This window comes from Equus przewalskii, chromosome 6 (genome assembly GCF_037783145.1).
Source record: "Equus przewalskii isolate Varuska chromosome 6, EquPr2, whole genome shotgun sequence".
In the NCBI taxonomy this organism is placed as follows: domain Eukaryota; kingdom Metazoa; phylum Chordata; class Mammalia; order Perissodactyla; family Equidae; genus Equus; species Equus przewalskii.
In genome coordinates, this window is record NC_091836.1 from 35514000 (window position 1) to 35519999 (window position 6000).

A 6000-nucleotide genomic window follows, 5' to 3' on the forward strand; every position below is an offset into this window, starting at 1 on the left:
AAAATATAAGCAGAATATATCTAAGTTCAGTAATATAACCTGTATATTTTTCCCCTCTCAAGTAAGATGTAAGGAACTTCACGGTTCCTTAATTCTATGATTAAAAGGCACATCACTGGCTCTCAAGAACTGAAGCCCCTAGTCACATTCCAATTGATATGTAGCAGAACAAAATGTTCTTTGGGGTATTTTTTATCATCTCTGGCCATCAAAATACATCGCACAGCAAAGCGACTGAACAACGGTGAACCAAGACTCGCACAATGCTAACTTTAGTGTTTACCAGAGTGCATTTAAGAGTCCTTTCAATTTGCCCATACTAGAAGAAGGCATACCCAGGATTAAGGTGGAAGGGAATCAAATATATTCTCTAAAAGGCTTCTTTATTTTCTAAACACTCCGTATTGTGAAGAGAATTTGGTAGACGACTACAAGATAACAGGATGGAAAGAACTGTGATTCACAACATGATTTTAATCGGGAACAAAGTATATCAAACGAACCATCAAACAGGCTACTGCATTCTGCATTAATTGCAAACCAGAAGCACTGGAATTCACATTCATTTTTAACTATTCTTGGAAGATGAAAATCAATTACACCATCCAAGATTCAGAAGTGTTCTTCCTTGAAAAGTACACAAGAAACAAACTAGGCTAATATTCTGAAAAATGTTTGTATCCAAAACTTAGACAGGGTAGGGGGCGGGGTATGGGTAGGAAGACACACTAACGTCTCTCAAAAATTTTGCTCCAAAGATTTCACAGAAGATTTTTGGTAGATATATTTTCATTTACTTGTGGCTGTTAGCAAGTCTGCAAAGCAATGCCTTAAAACATACTAGAAATCAGAAAGAATTCTTAAAAATACAAGAGAAAAGACAGACATACCCTAAATGAATTTAAGTTCTATAATAATAATGTAACAAAAACACAGTAAAATCATATAAAAACAAATGAGCAAACTAAAATATACCTATTCAAACAAGCATTTCATCTCTGCAAAACAATTTGCTTCACATAAAAGTCTGATTTGGCTCTCAGTTTAAAAAGTTATTAAAACAATACATCAGCCCTCACAGGCAAGACCAAACTGTAACACAGTTTTACATCTTTATCAAAAGATCATTCAGAGAAAACTTACCAAGTCTGCAACGTGTAGACGCTTGTGCTTCGGAGGGAAAGCAGAGAAGTGACTTTCTGTACTTACAGTGGCGTCACTACAGTGCTAAAAACACATCCCCACAGCCCTGACTGGAAGAAAGTCCTGACTAGCAATCTCTCTTTGGGTTGGGCTTTTCTCTTACAAGATAAGCTGTTAAGTCACGCCTTGATTTTAGATCTGCTAACATATGGAGTCTTCTAACCTAGCCCCTCTCCGTGTGCCCACCCCCACCCGCGCTGCACCCCCCCATCACTACTCTGCTCCACTCCCTCTCCACACACACACACACACACATACAAAAAAGGCACTGCAGGGCAGAAATTCTTCAGGTGCTCGCTAATGGAATTCCCAGGGTCTTGGAGCCGCTTCGGGGATCAAGAGATCTCGTAGCCCCCGCTGGGGTAAGGAGCAGCGAGTCTGTTCCATTTAATCAAATACAGAATGAATTTTCAGCTCTATTCACTAGCTTGTCTCCAGGGCTCTCAAAAGGCACCAGGCAGCTAGAATCACACACATGTGGCTCTTTTAGGCAAGTATAATTAGTTTGATTTTAAAAAGCCACATTAATAATATCACCTCAGGACCATTATTCAGGGGACAGATGACAATGATACTGTATGTTTTAAGCCTAACAATGGGGGAAAGAGGACAAACAATGAGGGAAAACTTGAAGGATTAAAAAAAAACAAAACCAACAAACCAGTTTTTCATTTAATTGTAATCCAATATTTTTAAAGTGACATTGAGTATATTCCACATACCGTCTCTTAATTTTAACTGAAAAGAATGAAGTGAAGCCGTCCTCCTCACTCTCTTGAAAGTGAATTAGCACCACACACACAACAAAAATTTATAAGTGGAATGTTTACAAATAAATGTAATGTTTACATACAATATAAAATTTTAAATAAAAACAATCAAACATACTCTAACTCAATCCAACTTAAAATTTCCTGGGGAAAAAAAAAGCACCAATGAAAAAACACTGTAAAATCAAGTCCTTTAAAGCAATCTATTTAGCAACCAAACTCCAAATTCCCTTTCTAATCTAATTGGTTCCTATTAAGTAATAAGATCATATGTCTACGGACAGACTCCTTGGTAGACAACCCCTCGAGTCTTCCGATGTGTTGTCTTATCTAGGCTTCTACCTGGTGCACACGCTAATAACACTGCGAGAGCTAATGTAATTACATGTTTACAAATAACAAATTTTTCAATTAGTTATTTTTCATTTCCTATCCCCAGCCTGAGTTCACTAAGATAATGTTTAATTCCTGAAATCATTTCCCAGGATTTTACTCAGGAACAATCACCCATTTTCAGTCTAAACTCTGCAAAAGAACCATTTCTAGAGAAGAAAAATTTTACAACTTATATTTTGACAAAACCATACATGAAATTGTCTAGAAAGTCATGAAAGCATAAGAGCAAAGTGGAAAATAACAGGCAAGCAGGAGGACTAGTCAGCAAACTTACCTGATCTCGAGAGCAAAGCGCTGTGACAGAAGTTCCTATAGCCACACAAAGCTCTCCTCTATATACACCTTGCAGCTCTGGGTTGGGGGGAGTCCTATCTTAAAGTGAACTTAATTCCTTTCATGCAAAGTCAAACCACCTGCAAAGAAGGCAAGGAGTAAGACTGATTTAGAAGCCAACCTACACAAGCTAGATCAGTGCGCTCCAAGTCCTAAGGGTTCTTTGTACTTCGAGGCTGGAGAGTCAGAGCTGTTTAAGTACTTTCCGCAGAAGAGGAGGTTGATGAGAACCAAAGCAATCAATCAAAGCATCCCAAGTGAGTAACCACACAAACAATAGCACAGTACTTCTAGTAACTGATTTCCTGGTTGACTAAACTATTCAAACAAAGACCGGTTTCCCAAATACTATATCCGAGTTTTTGCATGAAAGTTAAACAATATACACTTGTGTGTTTTTTATGGAAATATAAATGTTTCTGCTCTATACACTGCCAAACACACACCCAGGGCACGTCTTTACAAAATGAAACAGGTTTTCTCCATCCTTCTCATATAACTTAAAGTATGAGGCAGTTTATTTCAACATGTGCATAACAGAAACTACAGTATTTGGTGCCTCTCTGGGTTCCTAAGAATGCTTTCTTAGTTAAGCACTAATTTAAAATTTCCAGAAATTTACTGAAATTTTCTTTCATCTTGTCCTAAAAGTTGAACCACCTCCCACATTTTCAGCTAAAATAAACTACCCCCCAAAAATGAGCTATAAAATGCAACAGAAGTTCAGAATTATGCCAAGAATAAACCCATTTCATCCTCCAGCCCTCTCCCCACCACCTCCTCCCAGACACTGTCCATTGGGTATGCCAAGTGTCAGTTGGGAGTCTGGGGCTTATGGTATCAGTGAGGCATGGAATCAGAATTAGCCTCTTTCATCTTCACTGGCCATTGCCCTGAGAATAAATCTCATGTTACCTTTTACTCCAACCTTCTGTTTCTCAAGGTGTCTGATTTAGGACACAGAGGCTGACTTTCTGTTAATGAAGTTCCCTAAATTCTAGATCTCAATTGGAAAGCAGCCTGCCCTTAAAGCACCTGCCACCCTCTGTAGTCCAGACCAGGAAAAGCAGGCATTCTGGAGAAGAGCTTTTTTGGAGAGCTTTCCACCTGATTTGGTGGGGTTAGGGAAAACAATGAAGCGAAGGGCGAGAGAGTCTATCTATCCCTCTCAGTGATTTATTACTGAAATTCCTAAATGTGGAGAGAAAGCAACAAAGGTCTGGAAGCTGCAGACCGAAATAAATAGCAAGTCGTAATGTATTTAGCAAATGATAATGCAATCCACAGAAAGCTTTACAGAGGAGAAGGAAAAATACACTCCCTGGGGCTGGGAAGTCACTGAGTCTGTGAAGGCAGAGAAAGATACATTGTGCAGGAAATTTCTCTTGCTTCTCCCTACACATAAATCACTGTCTCTCGCGGGCGCTCTGCGGGGATGGAGGTTGAGAGAGGCGAGGGACCCCGCTCCCTTGGGAAAACGCGCTGGCGTCCCTTGCTCCCTGCTATGCTGCATCTCACCTGCCCCAGTGGATCATTGTCAAAGAGATTTAATCGTGTCACTGACACCTCTTCCCCGCCTCCTCCCACGAAGTGGCTCAGAGTCTCAGAGGACGCGGAACGTCGGAGCTCCCCGCTGGGCATCCATCAGCTGTTCTTCCCAGACCCCGCACGGAGCCCTGGACCCCCACGCCCCCCGGGCATGCTGGCCTGCCCGCTACCCGACCTCCCAATCCCAAGCCGCGTGGCCCCAAAGCGCGGTGTCCCTGGGCCACCCCTCCCTCCGACCCTGCCGTGGGACCCCAGCCCCGCACCTCTCAGCGGGGCAGGCTAAGCCCCCAGACCTCCTGCGCGGCAGCGGGCTGCGACAGCCACCCCCAGGTCATCCCCCGCGCGCTGGCGGCGGCTACGGCGGCGTCGGCGGCTGCGATCCGAACGGGCCCCTCCATGCACCAGGCAGGGCAGCGGGAGGGCGCGGCGCCTCGCACGCCGGGGCGGGGGCGCAGGGGCGGGCGGGTGGGCGACTGGCGCGGGGTCCCGGGTCTCCTCGCACCAAGCCGCGCGAGCCGGGCACCAGGGACTCAGGGGAGGGAAGCTGGGGGGGCGGGGCCACCGGGGCGCGGCCCCGCGGCCGCGCTCCTCCCCGCCAAGGCGCGCGCGCGCGCGCGCAACCCGGCGGGCGCGGGGCCAGCGAGGAGCACGCGAGGAGCGGGTGGGGGGAGCCGGCCGCCGAGGCCGCAGCGCCCGACGCCCCGCGCCCGCGGAGGGTGCGCGCGCAGCCTGCCAAATCAGCGGCGGGGGGATGGGCCGTACCAATCTGCGGAGGGGGGACGCTCTGGGCAGGCCCTTCTCCCGGTTCCCTTCCTGCTCGCTCTACGAGAAAGCCACCCAGGGAAGTAGAGCAGAGTCCCTGCTCTGGTTTAGGACAGGTGAGGATGAGCTGCCCTAGCAGCTCACAGAGATTCCCATCATGCCTGCACTCACTCTCCCTCCCTTCACTTCCCCGGGAGAGGCGGCATTTCTGGCCTGTCTACACGTTCCCCCGTTTCCCCGCCCCGGCCCCGCCCCTCACCCCTCTACCTAAGTTCTCTGCGAAGACGCAGAGTTCTTCCCCTCGCTTGGGTCTCGACTGGGATCTGCCTTAGGCGTCCAGCGTCCCGTCGCTTAGGGTTCTTTGGCCTTTTCACCACTTCCAGTGTTTAGTTCCTTGGGCGGCTCACCTGGTTCCCCAACCCGCCCTGCGCTCAGATACTCGCACGCGCCTAACAAAGCTGCCCAGGGACGAGGAGAGGCTCCGTGTGCTGGTGAAACCAGCGTGGCCTTTGGCCCCAGAGTCTTCCCAGCTCGTCCCTTGGGCCTGCCCCAAGTTATCTGATCCCTCTGAACTCCTGTTGTTCAAACAGAAAAAAGGAAAAATAATTTCTATTTAAATGGTTGTTGTGCAGCATAGATAGGATACTTAGTGAAAAGCACCTGCCACTCTGGGCGTTTGAGGACTCTGACTTCTGTATAATAACTATTATTAGCAGTTAGTTCATTTTTTTTAACATCATCATCGTTACTTACTATTTAACTACAAAAAGAGCCTTACTAATATTTGAAGTTCCCAAGCACTCAGTACCAAACTTCAGGAGAAATATGCCACTCCCCTCACCTTCTCACCTGAATTTCACAAAGAAATGCTTTGAAAGTGTGGTCGTGTTCAGACAATTTAGCTTTCTGCGTTAGCTACATACAGGGTCTTTGTGAAAGCATTAGGTCATAAGAAGGTCAGAACAAGGAAAAAAAGAACTCTAATTCT

General features: G+C 46.2%; 1 protein-coding gene across 7 annotated transcripts in view; it reads right to left on the bottom strand.

Moving 5' to 3' along the window:
• Window positions 1-4810, bottom strand: part of CDON (cell adhesion associated, oncogene regulated) — a 94066-nt gene extending 89256 nt beyond the window's left edge. For 5 of the 7 annotated variants that reach the window (XR_011540951.1, XR_011540949.1, XR_011540950.1 and 2 more), the window contains exon 1: window positions 4514-4810. The gene's annotated coding sequence lies outside the window, so the exon portion shown is untranslated. Of the gene's footprint in view, window positions 1-1143; window positions 1344-2643; window positions 2783-4513 lie in introns of those variants that run through there. The other 2 variants (XM_008517106.2, XM_008517105.2) reach the window with 2 other exon arrangements.
• Between the last annotated feature and the right edge of the window lie 1190 nt (window positions 4811-6000).